Raw genomic sequence first — 26,426 nt, forward strand, 5'->3', positions numbered from 1 at the left:
ATAATCAACATTCTAAGCTTTAGCATACCTAATACTATTCTTACAAGACCATGCCAACTTTTATATTCCTCCTCTGTTATCTGTCTTTGCTTCCAACTTCTGTGAATAGATTTCTAAAAATATCATTTGCTTGGTGAGTCTATTGCCTATACGTTTGGATGATCTCTTCATACAACTTCCATTCTTCTTCCTCATCAGAATTGTTTCACTCTGTCTTCAGAATTTTATTCTTCAGGGGTTCCCTCCTTTCCTAGGCAGACTTCCCTTGTAGAATTTTGACAGAATCAAAGATTTCGTGAGTTGGAAAAGGACCATAGAGGTCACCTTGTCCAACCCTTACATGACAGGAATTCCCACCAAAATGTAACTGACAAGTCCCATGTGGAACATGACGCTTTCTTACCCTCCTAATAAGCGCCTTGAAGTCGGCTCTCCCCAAAGAGAGTGTACAGACACTCTGCTTCTGAAAGGGCTCACCCAATTTCTTTCTCCCAGAGGAAAACTCTAGCAAGGCTTGGCTACTTCCACTTCAGCAGCTGATCTGCACTATTGGTGAGAATCAGATTCAGAATAGAATTTTTCCTTTTTGGTCCTTTTACCTTTTGAAGGAAGAAATTGTCACTAAAGCAATTCAAGAAACTCATATTTGCTTTTCTTTTAGCAGATAGATTCGGTTCCTGCAAATATCTGAGTAAATGAAGTTTCTTCCCCAGTCCAGTCCCATTAATAGTTTTTCCTGTCTGTGCTAGTCTTGTGATGTTTCCTGAATTCTTCATTTATTTCCTCTTTCTGTCCAAGTAGTCTGTAGTATACTCCAATGACAAAAATCACTTCTATTTGACCCTGATTTATTTTTAATCAAATGTTTTCCACCATCCTTTCCCACACTGATTCATTAAAACCTTCTCATTAATGGGTTGTCTTGTTTACAAGTATATAATTTTCTTCTTATACAAGTGAATTGTCTTCTTATACAATGTTCTCCTCCCTTCCTCCACTTACACTTCCTGTTTCTTCTGAATGAGGTATATTCATGCAGAAATATATTCCAATCAAAGGCTTTGGACCTCCAAATCTTATAAATGTCTATGCAGCAAAATTTGTCTCCTTCAATTAGGACCTCCAGTTCACCTTAATTATTCTTTAAACTTTGAACATTTGGTACATTAAGACCAAGAGTTTTAATACTATCTCTCTTTTTTGGACTTTGTCTCCTATGAACTTCTGAGTATCGCAACTATTCTTCCCTCGTTGTAGGTATTCTTTATTGTTATCTGACTAGATGGGCATAATTAGATAAGTTACTCCCTCCTCTAGCCTTTTTATTTAGAGGTGCAAATATACATTTTTAAAAATCCTTACCTTTTCTCTTGGAATTAATACTAAATATTGGCTCCAAGGCAGAAGAATGGTAAAGACTAGGCAACTGGAGTTAAATGACTCATTCAGTCACATAGAAAGGAAATGTCTGAGGTTAGATTTGAACCCACAACTTACTATCTCCAGTCTTGGCTCTCTATACACTGAGCCCCTAGAAGTCCTGCAAATATATTCTTACCAGCCTTTGTTTGATAAATTCCATCCCTATAAAGAAGCATACCATTTATATAGTTTAAATCATGGTGCAAGAATACAAAATTCTCAGACACCCTTTTCTTTAGCAGGTATTCACTTCCCAAGTCTTGTTTTCTCTTCTCATTGCCTTTATCTCCAAAATCTCTTCAGTCTTGGTGCAAGAAACATTCCCACCATTCTCCATATATAAAGATATTCAGGAAAACCAGTTCCACCACAGTTGTGTAGGACAATGTCTCAAGGACAATGTTATAAATAAAGAGCTCCCATGTGTAGAGCTTTACTGATTACCAATCACCTTCCTTACCATCTTGGGAGTTAGATAGCACATGTATTATCATATTTATAGAAGTGATGTGACTTGCCACAAACTTATGTTTTCTACCGCCAAGTTCAGTCTTCTTCCATTACAATAGGACATTGTTTTACATGAAGTCAGTACTTTTAAATTCAGGTATCTATGTTTGGCCACTGAAAAAAATAAACGCAGAAAAGTGTATAAAATAAAAATTGTTAATTTTGTGCTAAATCTGGGCCATTCCCCCAAGGGGTGTAAAGTCTTGTAGCAGTTGGTCCAGTCACATTCATTCTCTCTCTGAAAAGCATTAATGTCAGACATTACATTGCTTTGTACCAAACATTTGCTTCGCATCAGTTTTTGTTGGGGTTTTTCACTTGTAATTAGCCATGTCTGTGTGAGAGCAGGGCTTCTTTTTCTTTCATTAATACTATTTAGTTATTAATAATGGTCTCAGAGTTCAAAAGTAGTAAGTCAGGTAGCTCTGATAATCCTAAGAAAAGTCATAAAGTGCCTAGCTATATTATAAGAAATTCTTATTAAATAATGAAGTCCACTATTATGCACAATTTTCAGCTTACCCAAAGGATCTTAGAACATGTTCATCATGTAAAACGAGATCCTACTTTTTAGAAGAATTGGCTGGAGTTAGAATCAGGACAAACCTGGTCTGAAATCCTCTGATACACTTCCCAGAGGTGCAACTTGGCACAAATCATTTAACCTCTCTTGGCCTCTGTTTTATTGTCTAGAAAATTGAGAAGAAAATGTGTATGATAGCCACCCCTTATGGCTGTTGTGAGAATAAATTGAAATTTGAAGGGATTCAGATCTATGATTTCACTGGCACAAAGAATTCCCAATAAGAAAACATTCTCTTTCTAGACTGATTAGCAATAGTTGGGTAATTTTTACTCAAATAGAGTTGCTTGGGGCTAGTGAAAAGTTAAGTGGCTTTGCCTAGGGTCACAAGGCCACTCTGTATCAGTGAGGATCCAAACTGAGGTCCTCCTAAATCTCAGGTTACCTCTATTGAGATAATATCCACTAAACATTTTATAAACCTTAAAGAACTATATCAATGTCAATTATTATTTGTTATTGTCACCAGTTTTTGTATGTATATTCAAAATGGGATTTATCATTCATATGGCTTAGGGACAGTGATAATAGACCACAAATTAGGCTTCACAAGATCTCATGGCTTCTGAAATAGCTAGTTTTCAACCATCTCTTACTTCTAGGCCATTCCTCTAAATTGAGATTTCCATGGTTTTGATAACCCTCTGGCCTCTGTGGTTTGCTACAACACTCTCCTGTTGATAATTCCCTGGGCATTCCCAAGAGCAGAGCATTATAATCTACTATCAGAATGGGGGTGGGATGGTGGGTAGGAGTTAAATCTTTTGAGATTCCTTCTAGTTCTACAGCGTATGGTTCTCTTGAACATATATGCATGCCATTTAACATCCATGAACCTCTATTTCCCCCATCTATAAAGTGAGAGTCGTTTGAACTGCCATCTTCTTTTCTTTGCAAGTTAATTGAATAAGACCTAAAAAATGTTTTCTGACTTTTCAGAGGGAGAGAGGAAACATTCATAAAGCATCTACCAAGTGCCAGGGACTTTACTAAAAACTAATGGATATTATCTCATTTGATCCTCACACCAATCTTGGGAGGTAGAAGCTCTTATTAACCCAATTTTACAGGTTATTTTACAGGTTGTAGGTCATATTCTCAAATAATTAAATCTTGATCTTTGCTGCAGCCCTTCCTAAATCCTGTTACTCTGGGTAGGATGGAGATTGTAGTTTCCAAGACCTGGTTCTGTCATTCCAAGTATCTCTATTGTATCAATTCTAAAATCAATCATGACTCAAAGAACTTCCTGTTCTATGCTTAAGCATAGGTCAAAGCCCTTTCCATTGTTTAGCAAAAGGTTTCTGTCCTAAAGTAGTCTTAAGTAGGGAGGAGAAGGATCCTCCCATGCCAAGGAGTTTCATATTCCAATAGAGTTCTTACTATCAGTAGGAAATTTTTTCAAGTATGAAATTTCCCAATAGGGAAATTTCCAACATTCATAAGTCTAAGAAATTTTAAGGTTTACACTATCTATCTCTAGGTGCCATGTGAATTGAAGTAGAGCTGTCAAACATGCATAAAGGCTATGACAGATTAATATTTAATTGGGAAATATTTAACAAAATCAATTAAAATACAATAAAACACAAATAATGTTAATATGTGCTTTTCTAAATTATTGTGCATTTAGCATGATTCCTTGCATAGTGTTTGTCATCTCCTGTTTCTATTTAAGTTTTATATTACTAAATTAAAGGAGAATTTCTACAATGCTTTTTTTCCTTTTCTTTCTTTTTTTAACTGTCAATGTGTTTATATGACATGACAGGAGTGGACAGCTTGATGGTGACCTACTGTGATTGTCTTTTATAAAGGAATATTTTCCAGACTACGTGATTCAAACAATCCAAAAGGTAGATCTGCTGGTCATACCTGATATAAAAGGGATTGTTTTATCTCTTTGCTTGTAAGTCTTATTAGTCATGTACCATTGCTTCATCCTGTATAATTCTTAATTCTTAAGTCAATAATTTGCAAGTAAAATAAATTAGGCAAGGGCAGAGCAACAAAATAGAAATAATCATTTCCTTCATTATCTACAAAGCCTTTGGCATCTCTAAAATAAAATCCCTTAAAACTCTTTTTCTTTTCAGTGTGACTTGACCAGGAATGTGTTTGTCATCATCTGGGCAAAAGGGGATCTTGTAACAGAATGATAGAACAAAGTCTTGCGTTCTAGGCCTTTACCCTGGGAAGGTAAGGCAAAGTAAGGCAACAAAGCATTTATTCAGCTCTTCCTTTGTGCCAGGGACTGTGCTAGGTGCTGGAGTCACAAATGCAAGCAAGAGAAAAAGACAGAGCTGGCCCTCAAGGAGTTGGCATTCTCACTGGGGAAGGCAACACACTAAAGAGGAGAGGACCTGCCTTGGCCATGATGTCAGTGTCTAGAAAGCTACAACCAGAGCCAGAGGGAATGGACGGCATGCAGGAAGGGAGAGACTTTAGATTTCAAACAATAAAGTCCTGAAGTTCAGTCATCTTATCTCACAGATGAGAAAACCAAGGCCAAGAGATGTGAAGGGATTTGGCCAAAGCCACACAGATAGTAGCAGAGCCTGGATTTAAACCCAGGTGCTGTAAGTCCAAATTCAGTGTCCTTTTAACACATCACACTGCAGTGTGATGATTGTTATCAATCCTGGGCCTGAGCCCAGGAAGCCAGGACTGATGAAGGTGCTTCCAACCTGGAACGCATCCTTCAGTCATGAACTCTGTGATGGGTCATGACCTGAACCCCAGATCTACAGACCCATGGCAAAGGAGTAGCATAGAGAAGATCTGAAACCTGTATTGCCCAGTCTGATTCCCATTGTTTTTAAACTCTTACCTTCTACCTTAGGATCAATACTATGTATTGGTTTCATGGAAGAAGAGTGGTAAGGGCTAGGCCATGGGGGTTAAGTGACTTGCCCAGGGTCACACAGCTAGGAAGTGTCTAGTGCCAGATTTTAACCCAGGACCTCCCTGGCTTTCAATCCACTGAGTCACCCACATGCCCCCCATGATTCTCATTTATTAAAGGCTTTGCTTCAGCTAATAGTAAGAACCTTGAGGATTGTGTCTAATATGCCGAATGGGTAATGGATCACTACTCAGATCCTCTCCTCCTCCCCTCCCAGGATTGGAGTAAGAGTCAAAGGCAGAGTCAAACCTTTAGACTGAGTTTCATTAGCTCCAAATATGAAGTTAGAGTGATGCAGGGCACAGAACCCAACAAAGAAGTTAGGTGAGATTCATTGGATTTGCATGTTTTCTCCAGCTAGAAAAAAGATTTCAAAAGTAAAAAGAGTCACTCTCTCATCTTGCTGATTTAGAGAATCACCACCCTGAAATCCCATGTTTATGTGATAGGACTAAAGTTATTCCATCAAAATGGACTTTCTATTAAAAATGGAATAAATGATTTATAAGAATTGTAAAGAATATGTATACTCTACTTCAATAATAAGAGACCAAATGTGCTGTAGGATATCTGCTGGGGATCTCTGCTAACGGCAGAGCTATGGAATGATTATTGACTTGACTTGCTAATAATTTCATTATTCAGAAAGCAAAAGGGGCAATAAATGGAATGACTGTTAGAAGCAACTATCCCACATGGCAACAATACGTATAGTCTGATACATTCCCTTGACTTTGGGAAAACACTTTATTCAGGTATAACGTGGAAATATGTTTTGCATGATAATACATGTATCACCCAGTATGAATTGCTCGTCAGCCCCAGAAGGAGGAAGGGAAGAAGGGAGGAACACAATATGGACCACATAACTTCAGAAAATTGATGTGGAAATTTGTTATTAAAATAAAAAATTCAAATAAAAAATAATAAAATATCCAGGTAAAAAAAATGAGATCCTGTGACTTTATTAAAAAGAAAAGTAACTCAAGTTGGATGGCTAGTTCCTCACTATTTTGGAGTGGGGAACAAACCCTCTGCTGAAGCAAATCTTTCTTTGTTATTGAGTGCAGTCTTCATGAACACAGAAGAGAAGGCTTCCCCAGTCTTTAGTCTCCTCTGGGAGATGTAGCTCTCCTTTGTTATAGCTCAAGGGATAGAGTTGCAAACTAGAGAACACACCCTGGAACTGCAAATGTTTGCCTAGGGAAGGGACAGGACTCTGCTGTTTTCCATCTCTTCACAAGTACCAGTCAGCAACTCCAGGTTGAGATATGAGGTGACTCCAAATGTAAATGCCTTACCTTCTTCTGACACCGGTGAAGGAGGCTTCCCACTGGAGGGAATACTTCCTGCTCAGCTGGGAGTTCAGACAGCATCCTAATTCCTCCCTGAATTCTTCTTTAACTCCAAATCATCCCTCTGTGACAAAGGGGTGAGATTATTCGAGTTATTCTCAGCTATTACATTCTCAACTTTACCTAATATGGGAAATGCAAATGAGAGCATTTTCCTGTTCCTTTAGTGTCATTCTGAGAAGAGGAGAGAGGGAAGGGTCTCAGTACCATATACACAGGCAAATTCCCTGATTTTCGAAAGGGAAGGAGGGTGGATTCTTTTGTCTATAGCCTAGTGAGTTTCACTGTGATTCCTGAAAAAGCTATACAATAATTTGTGAATATGGGGGAAGAGAATTAATAATCACGGGAACTCATTAAGAACAAGTCAAACCAAACTTCATCCTTCCCTTTGATAGTTACTAAATATATTGGTTATAGAAAATATGTTCTCACAGTCCATCTGGATTTCATTCAGGCATTTGACAATGTCTCTTGGCATGTCTTTGTGGGCAAATGGAGAATGTGGGCTAGATATTAGTGCAGTTAATTGGGTTCAGGCCTAACTGAAGGATTAGAACCAAAGATCAAATGACTAATAAATCAATTTCAATCTGTGTAACAGAATACCCCAGGAATCTATCCTTTGCTCTGGTTTCTTAAATTCTATTTCACTTGCTTAAAAGTGCTTATCAAATTTGTAAGAAACACAGAGCTGGGAAGGATAACTAAGCATGCTTGATAACAGAATTATGATCCAAAAATGATCTTGGAAAGCCAAAATAATGGATTAAATCAGATGACATTTAATAGTGGTAAATATTAAGTCTTGCACTTGGGTTCAAAAGAAATCAACTGTACAAGTATAGAAGGTATGGCTGTATCTGAAAATATTCATGTAAAAAGATAAACCAGGGCAGAGGATAGTGAATTACAATAAGTCAATGAAAATATGATGTGACAGCCCAAAACAAAAAACCTAATGTGATCTTGGGCTACAAAATTAGAAATATAAGATAAAGGAAGTGATTGTCCCATTGTATTCTGTAGACTGAATGGGTAAAGAAAAAGAAACTCCAATATTCTCAGCACTGAGCACATATATTTTAATGCTATAGTGCTTATAACTTTCAAATATTCATTTTGACCTATTGGGGAAGTCCCATGTAGGGATTCGATCCGAATTAATTGGCCAAGACCTTCCAGTGAGAATTGTCACCTGATTGACAAAGAAAGATTGCACTATACCAACAAATAGTCAAAGAACCAATCTGTTATTGCCTTGGCTCTAAGAAAACTATAAAACTCAGTTCATAATGTACTGAGGTAACCATTCACCAGCCTATCACTGGCCTCTGGAATATCTAACCTTAAAGACCTGCCAGTCCCAAGCCAACTGCACCCCTAGAGATTTGTGAACTCGAGTCCAGGCTGTCTGTGTAGGAATTCTTCTTAAGACTATTAGCCCAGTGGCTACTTTATCCTTTCGATACCACACAGACACATCTGATTTATTGTGTCCCTCTTTGTATAAAGACTTCTCAATTCCTCATGAATCATGTTTGTATTCCTGTAGCTTCTCTATATCAATAACTTCTCAGTTACACAAATGTTATATACTTGTTTTTCTATGGCCTTTAAAAAAAAAGTCAAAAAAGGGAAGCTTTTCCATACCAAATGGATGAGCAGATTAATGAAATAAAAAGTGTTTATTAAGTATTGACTTTGTTCCAGGCATTGTTCTAAGGCCTAGGGACACAAATACAGACAAGTAAGAGAGCCCTTGCCTTCACAGAGCATCTATTCCAATAAGGGAAGACTACACGTACATAGGGGTATAGCGACCAGGAAGGGTGTTTTTAATAGGGAAGTCAGAGAGATTGGCATTAGAGTCATAGAACAACTGCTTGAGATATTGTTTCCAGGAACAGGAATGTAGATTTCATTTGAAGATGGCTGGAGAGCAGAATGCTGGGTCAGGATCTTGGCGCCATATGGTGAAATCTTGCCAATCAGAATCCCAGGGCCCCAGGGAGGGAGTTGGCTTGCCAGAATGAAGGGAGCCTGGCACAGACAGCAAGGGAGCAAAGTGTGGTTTATTACAAGTCTAGAGATGTAACTGTAGATGTTGATGTCTACACATATTTGTTTGTTTACAATTTTTGTCACTAATAAATGTGTTGGAGATCTGAAAGGGAATCTGCCCGTTACTTTCAAATCAAAAACAAAAATAAGAGTGAACTCTTGGTCAAAAACCTGGACTGACCACATCTGGAGTATTCCATTCAAATATGTGTGCCATATTATAGAAGGACAGTGACATGTTACACTGCCTCCAGAGGAAAGGGAATATGATGGTGAGGGAATTGGGAACCTGCCACTGAAGGATCTATTTTAAAAACTAGGAATGCTTAGCTTGGAGAAAACAAGATTTAGACAGCATTTAATAATTGATATCTATGCACCGCTTTAGAGTCAGCAAAGAATTTTGCATAAATTATTTTATTTGAGCCTGGCAATAGCCCTCAGAAGGAGGCATAACTATGTATTCTACAAATGTGGAAATGCAGGGCCAGAGAGGTTAAGGAATTTGTCTATAATCACACAGCCAATAAATGTCAGCAATTGAATTTGAACTCAAATGTTTGGAGTGTCAATGCTGCCTTTCCAGAATATGATACCTGAGACATGAATCTTAGCTTGCTGAATCTTTCATTAAGTTCTTACTGTGTGCCAGGTATTATGCTGTTATGGCTCTCTCCCTCCTTGAATTATCTTGTATTTACTTGTCTGTATACATATTGCATCCTTGCAATCCCCCATCCCACTGAGGTGATTATTAACTCTGTGTCATTAGGGTCTGATTTTTGGTTTTGTCTTCATTTCCCTAGGGCCTTACATAGTACCTATAGTCTGTGCTTGATCTCGTTACTTTATTAACAGAAAGAAAAGATCTTCCTACCTGGAGAAAAATACTCATCACAGTCCTATTCATAAGAGCAAAAGGTCTGGAAACCCTAGGTTCCAGGGATGGCTACATAAACTCAGGCTAGAATGTATTTGGAATTTTGTTATGCTATAAGGAATAAAGAATATGAAAAATTGAGAGGCTTATGGGAAAACTTGTGCAAAGTGATACAGTAATGAAACTGAGGCACTGAGAAGGATCAACATGATGTGGAAAGAACATAGGATTTGGATTCAGGGTACCTCAGTTCATGTTGTTTCTCTGATAAAGTATAAGCTTATCGAGGACAGAGATTACTTCATTTTTATCTCTATATCCTCAGAAATCATTTAATACAAAGAATTTAGTACAATAGTCATTTTTCAGGCCTGTCTAGCCCTTCCTGGATTCATTTAAAGTTATGTTGGCAGAAATACTGGCCTTGTTTACCTTTTTCAGCTCATTTTATAGATAAGGAAACTGTGGCAAGCAAAGTTAAGGATCTTACCCAGGGTTCTACAGCTAGTAAGACTCTGAAGCCAGATTTGAACTCATGAATATGGGATTGTAAGGGTAATTTTAGGGTTGTGGTCACCAGGGAATATCCCAAATAAAATAACGAAGTCAGTTTGCAAATTTATGGTGGTTTAATTAATATAGAGGGAAGGACTTAAGGAGAAGGGAGAGGGAAAAGGTATAGGATTTCTCCCACCTGGCCTGTGCCAGGGGGAGTTCAAAGTCCTCTGCCACGAGGTCTCTGAAGAAGATTAGTGGCTTTCTAAGAGGATAGTGTTTGGAAGGTAAAGGAGAAAGAATCAGCCTAAACTCTGAGAGGGCTCAGTAAAGATGCCTCACCTGAGCTAGGCTACTCAGCTTCCTCCAGAATGGTATCAAGGAAAACTCATTGCTAAACCTGGACAATAGCAGCCACCACCCAAGATGCCAAAATGCTCAGCACGCTCCGCCAGCCACCTCTCCACCACTAAAGAGGCCAGAGAGAGAAAGTGATGCGAAATATACATACGGTTTTTACATCACTTCCTGCATCTCACATGTACCAATGGTAGCTTAAGCTTGACTTAGGACTGCCTAGGGGTCTGTCAGTTGTTTCTGATTTGTCATTTGCTAGCATATGTCTGTCATAGGCCATCCTCCTAAATACTTAATCCTTAAGTATGGATGTAGACTAAGTAGGGTGGAGGAATCTAAAGTTCACAGGATATATAGAGTGTTCAGGGAGAACTAGCACCCCTGGTGTGAGAACTTGCCAAGGACCTTTCAGGAGTGCTCATTTACCTTTGGTGTCCATATTTCACCCAACTCTCACCTGTGCCTCGAAAAAGCTATAGCAAGTACAGCAGTAAATCATCTTGGCAGGTGGATTAAACCAGGTTCAGGGTAACCAATGGGCTTCAAATCCATCATTGAGTTAGGGCAGTGGTGGCTAACCTTAGAGAGACTGCTACATGTGAGCCCCCCACCTTATCCTAAGCAGGGGAGGGAGGAAATGCTCCCATTGGGCTGCTAGGGTGGGTGATGTAAGAAATATCCTCAGGCACTTGTGGAGAGGGGGAAGGGAGCAGCCCCCTTTGGCAGGCATGCCATAGGTTCACCAACATGGAGTTAGGGGAATGTTCATCCCAAGCTTGTGAAGACTTCCCCTGGTGTAATGGGTAGATAAGAACTATTTCTTCCAAAGGCCATGAAGATGGTGGAAGCAGGCACCATGGAGTGTTTAGAGCCTGGTCAAACATCAAAGATGCCAAGGTCATCCATTGCTCTCAGGCCATCCCCATTTGTCCTGACTTTTGTCTTGCCATTGGACTTGGATGATTTTGGAAAATAGAGTGAAACTGATGACTTTGTGCAACTCTGCCTCACTTAAATCCAATTCACTACAAGTCAATAGATCACTGTGATGCCATTGGTCCCCTTTGAGATGAAGGATGAACAACAATGGTCATTTAATAAATGCTTGTTTGATTAACTATATGTCCCTAGACAAGTCATTTAACTTCTTTGTCAGTTTCCTCATCTGTAAAATGAAAGAGTTGAACTGGATGATTTCTAAGATCTCTTTCCAGCTACATTAAATCTTAGATACTTAGATACTGTGTGAATCTAAGTCAAGTATTAACTTCCCTCCTTTTCTATTCTGTGTCAAATCACCACCCGATCCACTGGCATGTTAATAGTTATCTCTTCACAATAGGAGATGGAGAGGTCGAATAGGTCAGACACAACCATTGTGGGAATGGAAAGGCACTAGATATGAAGTCAGAAGAACTGGACTTGATCTTAAATCTTGATATCTACTAAATATACAATCCTGGACTAATAACTTAACATTTCTGAGTTTCAGTTCTCATCTGTTAACAGGAAAATTTGATAATTGTAATCCAAACTGTACTACCTTAGAAAATATTGGGTTTCCCTTCACTAGAGGGGAATAAGCAGAGGATGGATAATGCTGTAGTGGAGATTTTTTTTTCCCTTTTGAACTGTATTAGTTGACTGTTAAGGAACCTGCTAATTAAAAAATTCTGATTCTGGGATAATACTGACACTGTATAATGGGTTTTTGTGAGGAAATATACAACAAAAATCATTACATAAATTTGAGATATTCATTTATCATTTCATTTTTCCTTCACCATGACTACCCACCATCATCTCCACACTGGCCATATGCTCCGCCTTTCCCTATCTTACCCTCTTTGTAAACTAATTGACTCAAGACTATTTTCTGTACGAGTCCTTTCCTATCTTATTCCTTTCACCAACTGCATCTTGCCATGCCCAGACCTTGAATTTTTCCTCATCCACTGCCTTCACTTCTTTTCATGTACTGATGAAAAGAAATGAAGAATCTCACAAAACCACAATGAATTTACTACAAATTTATGTTATGTAACTGTAAATGGACCCTCATTGCAACAACAAAAATGAATTGATTAAGTGACCTTTAATGACCTTCTTCCTAAAACTACCTTGTATTTATGTAGTATTTATTCTATACTTACTTAACATGTGTACCTGTTGTCTCCCATAACTGAGCATAAGCCCTTTGAGGTCAGATACTATTTTATTCTTGTCTTTGTATTATCAGTATCTTGTATAATGCCTGGCATGACCACAGAGTAGTACTCATTATTTTAGTGGACACTGCATGGAACTACATCATAGGAAATGCTTCACTAGTGTATTAGAGGGTTGCTCTGGTAGTGACACTAAGTTCAAGTCCCCCTTAATGTTTTCAGTTCCTATGAATCCTTTTTCATCTTTCGTATTTTTTTGTGAGATGAAAAAAAAGGCTTTCTTATACCCAATATGGATTTAGTAATTTGAGTGCAGACATGGGAGGGAGCTGGCAACCTTCTTATATCATTATTATACTAGTAGATTTCCTTGGAACCAAAAGAGTTCAACCTAGAATTGTCTAGGTGGGAGTTGAGAATTTCCAGAATTGAATTCAGGCTGAGTGATTCTAGAAAGTGTGGGGGAGATGGAGGAAGCCACCGGCTACATTAACATACAGTGACAGAGGAGTTCACATACATTATCTCATTTGTTCTCTCAGTTACTCAATAAGGTAGATAATGCAGAATATACATGACTTTCTTGACCTCAGTCAGCTCATCAAGCCAGGGCTTGAATCAGTGCAGGGCTTCTGACTTCAAATTTTCTGTTCCCTCCCACTAAATTAGGTTATACAGATTATAGGCAATAGATGAAAGACTTAACATTCCATCATGGCTTCTTGGTATTGCTGAGATTTGGGAAGAGGCAAAAGAGGCCAATATGAAAGAAGGGTGGCAGAATGCACTTTTATCATACATGAAAAGCGATTCAGCTAAAAGGTATTACGTACCTACTCTAAGTTAAATTTCTGTGCTGGATATTAGGGGAGATACAAAATTCAGATAAAACATGGTTTCTGGAGTTATAATTCACACAAAATTAACTATAAAGCAAGAGAAGTCATAGAAATATGAACAAATGCTATCTGTGAGGTCTCTAATTAGATATGGGTAAGAGGAAGAATGAAAGGTTGCATGGATCTTTATAATTAGGGAATGGGAGAGGCTGCCTGGAGAAGAGATCATCTTTGGGAATTAAATAATTAACTTAGTTAAACTTAATGGTTGAAGTGTTGTACATTGTTGTACAGCCAAATCAAATAGAAATGGGGCCATGAAAAAAATCCCCACAAGCTACATATTAACTGTTTTAAAATATAGTTATCTACATTTCATTGTATTTTTCATTTTGTTAAATATTTCCCATATATATTTTAATCTGCTTGTGTGACACCTCTACTCTACATATAGCTTCCTAGATTTTAGCAGTTTTTTCTTTCTTTTTTTTTTCAAATTCTTACCTTTTATCTTAGAATTAATACTATGATTGGTTCTAAGGCAGAAGAGTGGTAAAGAATAGGTAATAGGGGTTAAGTGACTTGCCCAGGGTCACACAACTAGGAAGTGCCTGAGGTCACATTCAAACCTGGGACCTGTCTCTAAGCTAGGCTCTTTAGCAGAGTTTCTTGAAAAGGTTTGCTATGCTTGGCTTATGGAAACGTTAAGAGAGATGTCAGCTATGTAATAGCATAAATCGGTATATTTGGAATAATTTGTTAAGTGGTAGACCTCAAACATACTCATTAGTGGTTCAATGTCATCTTGGAAGGAGGTCTGTAGTGGAATATCCTTGTTTGTGCTGTTGTTTAGTATGTTCTTATTTTATCAACATATTTTAGATATAAGCAAAAATGTCATACTTATCAAATGTGCAGATGACACAAAAGCTGGGAGGGAAAATCAACACATTAAATGACAGAATCATAATATAAAAGAATCTTGACTTACTAAATCCAAGATGAAACTTGATAGTGATAAATATAAAGCCTTTTATTTAAGTGACAACATCTCTTGGCCTTATGTATAAAAACTGAGGGTGCTGAAAGAACTTCCAGATATAATTACTTAACTAGCCCTGTAAATCTTTTGGAAAGTTGCTGAAAAAATGAAGTCAGGTGAACATCTCAGTTTCCTGAAAGGGGAAATGGTTGATTCTAAGAAGATTACAGAGTATAGAATTCAATGCAAACTTCCATAAAAATCTAGAATTAAGGGGGCAGCTGGGTAGTTCAGTGGATTGAGAGCCAGGCTTAGAGACGGGAGGTCCTAGGTTCAAATCTTGCCTCAGACACTTCCCAGCTGTGTGACCCTGGGCAAGTCACTTGACCCCCATTGCCTAGCCCTTACCATTCTTTTGCCTTGGAGCCAATACACAGTATTGACTCTAAGACAGAAGGTAAGGGTTTAAATTTTTTTTAATTTAAATTTAAATTTAAAAAAAATCTAGAATTAATAACTAAATGGATTGTGAACACTCTGGGAGTGAGGGAAGTGATGAAGCCAGACTTTGACTGAGAACATATCATATCTCATGAACTCCATTTCCTTTTTTGAAAGAGTTACTAAGCTTATAGATTTGGGAAATACTGGAGACACCATCTAGATTGCTAAAAGGTATTAGACAAAGTCTTCCTAATATTTCTGTCAACAAGAAGAGGAATTATGGGTTTGATGATTCTCTAGTTTCGTGGATTATAGTTAATTGAATGACCATACTTGAATGTTGATTAATTGTTTGATAGCAACCGAGATGTACCTACTTGAAATCTTCAGTCTGTTAGGAATTATTATTGGTTACTCAGATGAAGTCATCCAAAATGTTCTTTTTAAGAACTTAACAAGGATAAATATAAATTATTTTAACTTAAGGAAAAAGCCCAACTGCATTAATGTAATTGTGGGGTAAGACATAGCTAGACAACAATTCAGGTGAATAAGACTTAGGGGCTTTATTGGATTGCAAACTCAATATGAGTCAATAATGTGACAACTGCTAGAGAAGCTCATGAGATTTAGCCTTCTTTAAGAGATGTAATAGACAGGAAACAGCTGGTTAGGGCGGGGAAAATATTTCAAAATCAGGGTCATTGACTGGTTAGATCGCGTGTCAAAATCAATACCCAATTGGAAGAAAGGCTAAGCTGCATGTAATTAGAGCAGCTTGAACTGAACCAACCTGGTCTGTCTATATAGGCTGTCAGCTTTGAAAACTCAAACAACAACAACAAAATAAGAAATGGGCTGAAGGGAGGTATTAAGGACCAGCCTGGTGTAATGAAAGGAAAGCTGGAGTTAGAGGCAAAGAAAGACCTGGGTTCAAATCTTATCTCTGGTACCCACTGGTTGTATGATCATAGTAGGCAAGGCTCTTAGCATCTCTGAGCCTTCACCACTTCCTCATAAATTAGGGTATTGGTAGTACTTACGTCACGGGGTTGTTTTAAGAATCAAATGAGATAAAGTTCATAAACACTTTGGAAACCTCAAAGGGGGGCAGATGGGTGGCCCAGTGGATTGAGAGTCAGGCCTAGAGTTGGGAGGTCCTGGATTCAAATGTGACCTCAGATATTTCCCAGCTGTGTGACCCTGGACAAGTCACTTAACCCCTATTGCCTAGCCCTTACGGCTGCCTTCTGCCTTGGAACCAATACACAGTATTGATTCTATGATGGAAGGTAAGGGCTTAAAAAAAAAATGAAATGAGTTTCAATTATTATTGTTGTTGTTATAATTGTTGTGGATCCTTATGTCTTATAGACATTTAAATGAGTTTTAAAACATGGTTGTCACAAAAAAAGGTTGTCGCTCTGAAAAAAAAAAGGAGTCCAGAAAGCCCTTGATCTCCTTGCCAAGTGAAGGAGCATGGAAACCAAGGGAAATACTTGTTTAGATGAAAAGGAGGAGAATGCTAGAAGATTATATATGATCCATTTAGCTTCTCAGCAGCGAAAAGCAGTTAATGTGCAAATGAGCCTCAAAAGAACTTGACAGGAGGCTCTACTATACCAGATTATCTCAAGAGTATTTGTAGCTGAAATTGTGAAGAAAGATAACATATAGACATGAAATGGAAAAGATTAGCCAGTGAGCTTTTCTCCTCAGTAATGACAGCAGAACCACTGAATCTGGACTCCACCACCTTAGAATCAAATCTAGTTGAAGACAAAGAACCAGTGGAGTTTAAGGAGATGAAATTGGAAAGAGATACTGAACCTAATCAAAGAGATCCCCAAGATATCCATGCCACAATAACATACAAAGTGGTCGATTTTTTTAAAATCCCTACTTTCTGTCTTAAAATTGTACTAGTTCCAGTTCCAAGGCAAGAGTGATAAGGGCTAGGCAACTAGGGCTAAGTAACTTGTCCAGGGTCACACAGTCAGAAAGAGTCTGAGGTCAGGTTTAAACCTAGGACTTCTCATCTCGCAGCCTGGTATTCTATCTAGCCTCTTAGTTGCCCCTAAAGGATAGATTTTTAAGAATTCTCAAAGTGGGAAAAACCCCAAAAGACTACAGATGAGGGGAGGCACTATGCTGTTATTTCTTTTAAAAAGATAACCAAGAAAACATCACCTAATAACTCATAGACATACTTTCTTATGTCTATAAAATAGATGAGAATAGTGTATATATGTTCACATAAATGTGAATCCACTACCAGGCAAATGCCTTGAGGAGGAAACAGTCAAAAAGGTTTCATATGCTAAAATATTTATAATAGCATTCTTTGCAGTAGCAAAAAAAACTAAAAACAAAGTCAGAGTCCATTGATCAGGTAGTTATTAGGAAATGACAGTTATAAAAAAATTAGATGTCAATAAAACAATTTTTAAAAAGAATAGTTAACTATATAGCAAGGATACCCTTGAAGAAATAAGAAAGTCACAGACAGATAATGGTACCATTTAAATGAATTTCTAGATTCATAACACCATACTATCAAGGGAATGTGTTTGTTACAGAGCTAGACAAAATAATTCATTTGGAGGAATGATAGGTCTAGAACTTTAAACAAGAATAAGAGGGAAATAGCACTATTAGCTCTCAAATTATATGATAAAGCAATCCGGTGCTGGCTTCAAAGATAGAAAAGGAGGTGAGTGCAACAGACTAGATAAAGAAGAAACAGAAATAATTGAAATCTATCCAGTGGTTGTTAAACCAAAGAACATAAGCCATTGGAGAAGAATTCCCTATTTGATGAAAACTGACAGGAAAACTGGAAAGCAAATAAGCAGAAATTAGGTTTTAAGACATTTAATACCATATAAATTTTATACTCCAATAAGATCAGAATGGATACATGATAAAAGTATTAAAAGTCACACCAGGTGAAAAACTATTGTGTTCTAAGAAATGATGAGCAAGATGGTTTCAGAAAAATCTGGGAAGATTTTTATAAAATAATTCATATTCAATTGAACAGAATAAGTGCAAGTATTAGCAATATTGTAATAATGATCAACTGTAAAGATTTAGCTACTTTGATTAAAACAATGATCCAAGACAATTCCAAAGGACTCATGATGAAAAATGCTATTTATATCCAGAGAGAGAACTAATGTACTCTGAGTACAAATAGAAGTATAATTTTTTTCATTTTCTTGATTATTCTTGCTTTTTATTTTTACAACATGGCTAACATGAAAATGTTTTACATGATTTCACATGTCAATATTATAATATCAAATTGCTTCTATTACTTATATAATACTTATTTTCTCACTAGGTGGGGTAGGGACTGATGAGAAGAAGAGAATTTAGAGCTCAAAAATATTTTTAATGAATGTTAAAAGTAAACAAACAATCTAGTTATTTTAAAAAAATTAATAGTAGCTAAAATAAAAGTCACACCATAAAGAAATCAGAAGAGAATCAGATCAAGCATATTTTATAATTATGTTTAGAAGATAAGGTGGAAAAACTAGTCACAAATGATAAAATAGATTATTTCGATTACAGGAAATTGAATAGCTTTTACACAATTAAAATGTACGCAACTACAATACAAAGGGAAACTGACATACAGGAAAAAAATCTGTCTCAATTACCTTTGGTAAAGGTCTGATATCTAAGATATACAGTGAAGTAGAGCAGATATTCTTACAGTTATGCAATTGATTGAAAGGCATAACTATGTCTATTGTTTATTGGTTGTTTTTTTTTTAATGTTGCAGACAGACATGAGAGCTATCTTGACTTTGCTTGTCTTCTGTCTATACTTTGGGAAGGGGAAGAAGGCACAGGTAGAAAGTGTTGTATTAGTCATGGCAATTATAGAAAACTTTTCTCACAATGACAAAGAGATGTGGCAGAAAGCACTGAATAGAGTATTTGGGAGAGGAAAGACAGTGCTGAAAGGAAGAAAGAAGAAGGGAACAGAAGAACCAAGATGGGAGAAAGAGAAGTGCTTTTGCATGGAATGAGGCTGCCCTTCTCTAGGCATGACTCTCAGCCCACTAAGCCACCTACCTGCCCCCTCCATTTGGAATTTAAAACCCTTCCCAATGTGGATCCAGCCTATCTTTTCAGACTGATTACACATGCAAGTCTATGCTCCAGACAAGCTGGTCTGCTTGCTGTTCCCCGTATACAATATTATATATCCCTCCTCTCTGTTTTCCCACAGGATATCCACACATAGGATACTGTCTGTTCTCACTTCTGCCTCTTATAACCCTTGGCTCCTTCCAAGGTTTAATTCAAATGCTACTCACTTCAAGATGTCTTTCTTGATTCTAATAGATAGATAGATAGATAGATGGGTGGGTGGATGGATGGATGGATAAATAAATGGGTAGATAGATAGATGAATAGATAAATAGATGGATGGGTGGATAGATGAATAGATAAATATATGGATAGATGGATAGATAGATAGATAGATAGATAGATAGATAGATAGATAAATAGATAGATAGATGGGTGGATGGATGGATGGATGGATAAATAAATGGGTAGATAGATAGATGAATAGATAAATAGATGGATGGGTGGATAGATGGATAGATAGATAGATAGATAGATAGATAGATAGATAGATAGACAGATGAATATATGGATAGATGGATGAATAGATAAATGGGTAGATAGATGGATAGATAGATAGATGGATGGATGAATAGATAGATAGATAGATAGATAGATAGATAGATAGATAGATAGATAGATAGATGAATATATGGATAGATGATAGATAGATGGATAGATATAGATGAAATGTATCTTTTTCAAGTTTTTGAAGGGCTTTCATATGGGTGAAGGATTATACTTTTCCGTTGCATCACTGAGAATATGTATGACTGGCAAAGGAAATGGGTCAATAACTATTTTTTCTTTCATTCATTCATCAGCTCATCTTATGGAAAGACTTCAGTAAAGGAAAGTCTATAGCCGCATTGGCGAACTTCTGCCCCATGTGCTGGAAGGGGATGCTCCCCTCCCCCTCTCCACAGGGCCCTGAGGACATTTCTCCCATCCACCACCCTTCTGCCCAGCAGCCCCAAGGTACCACTTTCTTCCTTCCATCTGGGGTAAGGGAATGGCTCACATGCAGCATTTCCTCACCAAATGGGTTCGCCATTGTCATTGGAAGATGTCCTGTCCTAAACCCAAATAGAAGTGATTCTAAACTGCCTGAGAGGTGAAACTATCCTTCAACCCCACAGAGGTTTATGGTCAATCAGAATAGATGGGCTTAGTCATCATAAAGGAAGAAATAAAAAGGCCTGTTGTCTCTGTTATGATAAGAAGGTGGATAGGCAGCTCATTGAAGTAAGTAATCTAACAGTACATATATTTTGGATAAGCACTGCAACAGGGCCAGAAAGGAACAAGAAGAGAAAATTGGACTAGATAACATTTGGGAAATTCTGTAGCATTTTCAGTTGCTTGGAGAGTCTCCCTACTTAAAAAACAAACAAAAGGTAACAATAAGCCACCTGTTTTTTTCTTTATTAATCATTCAATTTGGGGAGAAGAGTTACATTTTGAGTTTTGAGCTTCTCCTCCTCCCTGCCCTGTATCAGAGAAGGCCAACATTTGCTATAGATAGATAGATGTGGAAGCATACTATCCATACTTCCATATTTCAGTTCTTTCCCTGAAGGTGTCCTTCATAACTTTGATTTGAATAATCCTATTACTCAGAATAGCTTAGTCATTCACAGTTACTCTTCAAACAAAATTGCTGTTACTGTTTACAACATCCTCTTGGTAAGTTCTGCTTATCTGAAGCAAGTTCTGTTTCATTCTGAATTATCACACAAGTTTCTTCTGTTTTTCTAAACCCAGCCTGCTCATCATTTCTTACAGCTCCATGGCATTCCAAAATCCAGCCCTTTTCCACAGCAATATCCTCCCAACGAAGTGATAGGGCTGTTAATCACAAACATCAGGATTTCAGAAGAACCACAATGGCAGATGACTCAAACAGCAATAGAAACAATGGAAAGGCAAAGGGTAGGTATAAGCAGGCTGCAGCATGTCACTAATGATGATCTATGTATGAGAAAGCATTTTGCATATCATTTTGTGAACTCTAAAAGATAATTGAAATGCAAATAATGCAAATGTTATGGCTAATAGTTAAACTATAGGCTGTTTCAGTCAAATTACATGTTCAGCTCTTGGGTCTATACTTAAAGAGATACTGACCCAAAATGGGGTAGGGGGCAGCTAAGGAATACAGAAGACCTGGGTTCAAATTTGACCGTACACACTTCCTAACTGTGTGACCCTGGACAAGTCACTTAACCCCAATTGTCAAGCCCTTACCATTTTTCTGTCTTAGAGTTGTTGTTATGAAGACAGAAAGCTAGGGTTTTAAAAAAGAGATTGACAAACGAGCAAATCCAGAGAATAATGAGCAGGGTAGCAAAATTCTATCAGTCAGTAAATATTTATTATGCACCTACTATGTGCCAGACTTTGTGCTAAGTTCTAAGAATACTAAGAAAGGCCACAAAGAATCCCTGCCTTCAAGGAGTTGGTTCTTATGGACCAATCTAATGGGGGAAGACAATATATAAAAGGAAGAGGAGAAGGAGGAAGAGGAGAAAAGGTTCTCTGCTTGGGGTTGGGGGGGGGGGGCTGCTACCAAGTGAGAAATGATGAAATGGCTGGACTGAGATTCTCCTTAAATGGAGGATCTGAGAGGAGCTCTCTGATGTCCACTCTAACTTGTCCAAACAGAGAAAGGGAGGGATCAGGGGCTTGGCACACTAAAGACATATAACTCTATGAGAGTTTAAATGGATCATATATACAACATAATTAAGAGTTTTGAATTGAATCAGAAAATCAAGGGCAGCTAGGTAGCCAGGCTTGAAATCAGGAAGACCTGGTGTCAACTCTGACCTCAGACACTATTTAGCTGTGTGACTCTGGACAAGTCATTTAACCACACTTGCCTAGCCCTTACAGATCTTCTGTCCTTGAATTGATACTAACAGAAGGTAAAGATTTAAAAAAAAAAAGAATCAGGAGACCTAGGTTCTAGTTCTGCCTCTTCTGATACCTAACTTGTGACCTTGCTCACTTTTCCTTCCTTTGACCTCAATTTTGTCATCTGTCAAAGGAAGAATTTGGATTAAATGGTTCCTCCCAGCTTTGACCTTCTATGATCCTGTATTATAATAACTCACATTTCAAAGGTGCTTTAAGCTTTACTAACAACCTTGTGAGGGAGGTATTATTATATCCATACCCATTTTATATTTGAGCAAACCAGTTTAAAAATTGAAGCAACAAAAAGGGGGGCTCAGACTTTAACCCGGGTCTCCTGACTCTGAATAAGTTGAACTCTCCACAGCAAAAAGGAGGGAGGAAGAATAAAGAAGAGAGACAGAGATGGGAGTGAGGGGAAGGACAGAGACAGAGAGACAGAGACAGAAACAGAGACAGAAACAGAAGGGGGAGGAAGAGAGAGTGAGAGTGAGGAGAAGAAAGAAAGAGACAGAAAGGAGGGACAGGAGAAGAGGGGAGGAGGAGAAAGAAAGGGACAGAGATGAGAAGGGAGAAGAGAGAGAAAAAGAAAAAAGAGAGGGAGAGAGAGTCAGAGAGAAAGAAGAAAGAAAGACAGAGAGGGGGGGAGGGAAAGGAGAAGAGAGGAGGGGAAAGATGGAGAGGGGAGGGATAGGAGAGGGAAAAGGGAGAGATGGAGAAGGAAGGAGAGGAGAGGAAGGGAGAGAAGGGGAGAGAGAAGGAGAGAGATAAAGAGGAGAGGAGAGAAAAGAGAGACAGGGGGAGAGAGAAGCAGACGGGAGTGGAGAGGAGAGTAAGAAAGGAGAGGAGAGAAGGGGAGAGTAAAAGGGAGAGGGGAAAGAAGGAGAGGGAGTAGAAGAGAGAGAAAGGGGGACAGAGGGCAGAGAAAGAACTGAAATTGGAATCTGTAAACTTAGTTCACATCCTGGTTTACGACTTTATGACCTTAAGCATTAACGTCTGTAAAAGAAGGAGACTGGGCTAAATGGTCCCAAAAGTTTCCCTCTAACTCTTCAATCTAAATCTCTTATGTTCCCTTTTCCTAGGAGTCGTCTTCTTTTTTTTTTTCCGGGGTACAGACTGAGACTGAGGAAAGGCATCAGAGGCCGGATAGCTCAATAGCCAACATTTATACTCTTAGAGTACTTTCATGTTTGCAAAGTATTGTACATATGTCATCTCATTCCCTCAAACTACACATTAGTTTATTCCCATTTACCCCCAACGTAGACTCGGTGGAAGCATTCTTTCCTCAGCCTTCTCTCAAGGAATAGCTGCCAGTCGGCGAAGGGTTAAAATTGAAGGCCAAACCCGGGCCCGGGGCTGCTAGGTTGCAAAGGGCTTAATCCCTACTCTGGCCCAGCCTTGGCCGGTTGCTGCTTGAGTCACTGCCTGGGAGGGAGGGAGAGCGGCATTACTGACAGTCCACCGACTCTGCCTTGGGATTCTTTGTTCGGCTTCCTTTAAAAAAAAAAAAGATTCTTGTAGGTTTCCGAGTTACCTAGGATTTGGATCATAAACGAAGAAGTAAGGAATTTGGAGATCCATTCGTTCCCTAAATCTGTGAGCCTGGTCCCTCCTTCCGCTTTTTAAAACCGAGTAGACTAACCTGTGGAGAGGTAGTGATCTGCCAGAGATCACCCAGTCAGGAAAGGTTGGAAGTGGGCTAGAAATAAGGGTCCTCGGATTGTGGGGAGGGAATGCCAGAGAGCTGAGTGTTCTCCGAGGGCGGCCACGGCCATTAGGACTGCTTCTCTTGCCCTCCCAGGAGAGGTCCCGGTGAGCGGTAAAAAGCTCCGTGCCCTCCTTCTTACCCTCCTCCTCTTTAGGACTCCTGCTTCAGATTCTGGGGAAGGAGGCAGCGGCTCCACGTCCCTGCCCTTCCCCCTTCCTCCCACGGAACGATTACCCCATTTCAGAATAGAAGACCGCCCGTCGGGGACCCAGTTCTCTTTTCATATTGCCGATAATGCTTCGCTTGCCGGATTTGAGCCTCCTCGGATTTCATTCCTGGGGAGAAAACCGCCACTCGGTTTCCGCCTATTCCCCACCCCGCTTCAGCTCCTTCCAAAGAGGGGCCCGCCCCCCTCAGAGACCCTCAGTTTCAGGAGCCCCCGATAGGGAGAGAGAGCGCTGCCTAGTCGATGGAGTTCGGGGGCTTGGAGTCCAAGATGCCCCAACCTGCTGCGCGACCCTGGGCAAGTCACCCCTTCCCACAACCTCCAGAATTGTTGGGAGACTCAAAATGAGATCCTGAGTACAAAGCTTTTTCCAAACTTCAGAGGGCTGTCCAGTAAATTTCAGTTTGAAGGCGAGTGATCGGGAATACTTGTTGATGGATTGTTTGAACTATCTCAGTGAGAAAGAACAATATGGGAGAGTTAAAAGAACCCCGAACTCCCAGGTTCGTCTGGGAAAATCCTGGCCACACTCAGCCTGCCTGGGCCTCTTTCCCCACATCTATACACCTGCATGGCAATGCTTGCACCCCCTACGTCCGAAGGTGGTTGTCAGGAAAGCACTCAAAAGGATCTTAAATGTGGTTTGTTATGACTATGATTTCTTTACTTGAAGGATCTGAGGTTTTATGGGTGAGCCCCTCTCTCATCTCCAAACTCTAAGGAGATGGTTTTAGAGACTGACTGTGGCCACAAATATTCATCACCGAACAGGCAGGCCCTAGACAAGTGCCCCTGAACTTAGGCTGGTCTTCTATACCCAGAAGCTTCGCAGTTGCCCAGGAATTTCTAAACGTCTGGGCTACAAGCACCATCTCCTTAGGAAGACCTGAGTTCAAATTTGACCTCAGACACTTATTAGCTGTGTGACTTTGGGCAAGTCACTTAACCTCTGTTTGTCTTAATTAACTAGAGAAGGAGATGACAGACCACTCCAGTATCTTTGCCAAGAAATCCCCATGGACAGGAGATTTAAAAAATTTCCAGTAGCAAGCTAACAGTCAATTCAATTCAATTTCATTAAATTCAGGGAACTTATTAAGTATCTCAGGGTAGTTATTAAGTAACTCAGGGTAATCTCCATTCATTATCAGAGTAGAATTGTAGGGGGGATTACTATTATCATTATCACTATCCATAAAATGAGGGAGAATTAGACTGAATGAAATAGGGCTTGAGTTCAGTCCATCCTCTCTGAGGCTACAGCTGCCCTCTTTATTCCCTCCTCAAATGACTGGGGAGCTTCTTCCAGACAAGGAAAAAGAGCAACAGTAATACTAATAGTTCATATTTAGGAAATAGCTCCCACTTGAGACTTCTCCTTACAACAGCCCTGTGTGGTAGAGTAGTAATAGAGAGTACAAATCCTAGAGAGAGAAAGGCAGGTAGGCAGAGTGAGTGAACAAGCATTGTGCCAAGTGTTGGAGATATAAAAACAGGCAAAATAATCCCTATTCCAAACGGAGTTAACATTTTTACAGGGGAGAGAAAAGTGTTTACAAATAGAGTAGACACAAGATAACCTTAGAGGGGAAGGCAGTAGTGGCTGAGAGAACCAAGAAAAGGTCTTCTGCAGAAGATGGTGCTTGAATGAAGTCTTAAAGAAGCAGAGATTCTAGAAGGTGGAGGTAATGGGGCAGAAGAAACCAGTTATTGGGGAAAGCCAGTGCAAAAAAACAAAGATTAAAAATCCTATGTAACAGGGGAGCTAGGTGACTCAGTGGATAGAGAATCAGGCCTAGAAATGGGAGACCTGGGGTTCAAATGTGACCTCAGATACTAGGTCATATCCTAGATACTTAATAAGTTCCCTAAATTTAATGAAATTGAATTGAATTGACTGTTAGCTTGCTACTGGAAATTTTTTAAATCTCCTGTCCATGGGGATTTCTTGGCAAAGATACTGGAGTGGTTTGTCATCTCCTTCTCTAGTTAATTAAGACAAACAGAGGTTAAGTGACTTGCCCAAAGTCACACAGCTAATAAGTGTCTGAGGTCAAATTTGAACTCAGGTCTTCCTAACTCCAGGCCCAGTGCTCTATCCACTGAGCCACCAAGATGCGTCTTAAGTTCTAATACTACATATGTATATAAAATATTATATAACAGGATTATATATTATGAAAGAATGTAGGTGTCCTTGTATATATATAAATAATATGTGTAATTGGAATATATAAATAATATATTATATAATATATAATAGGAACATATAAATATTATACAATATGAATCTATAAATTTTAATAATAAATTATATAGCATGAATAATGGATTATGTAATATATAATAGGAATATATAAATATAAATAATAGCTTACATAATATATAGTAGGAATATATAGCAATATATTTTATAGTGG

The 26,426-nt window shown here is 38.7% G+C and overlaps 1 long non-coding RNA gene across 1 annotated transcript; it reads right to left on the reverse strand.

The window, feature by feature from the left end:
* Positions 1-4,159: 4,159 nt before the first annotated feature.
* Positions 4,160-26,139, reverse strand: LOC107650863 (uncharacterized). The gene is made up of 3 exons (XR_008915540.1): positions 23,715-26,139; positions 6,722-23,566; positions 4,160-5,777 (listed from the first exon to the last, which is right to left on the reverse strand). It is a non-coding gene; the product is annotated as an uncharacterized LOC107650863 (long non-coding RNA).
* Positions 26,140-26,426: the final 287 nt, after the last annotated feature.

This window comes from Monodelphis domestica, chromosome 1 (genome assembly GCF_027887165.1).
Source record: "Monodelphis domestica isolate mMonDom1 chromosome 1, mMonDom1.pri, whole genome shotgun sequence".
NCBI classification, from domain to species: domain Eukaryota; kingdom Metazoa; phylum Chordata; class Mammalia; order Didelphimorphia; family Didelphidae; genus Monodelphis; species Monodelphis domestica.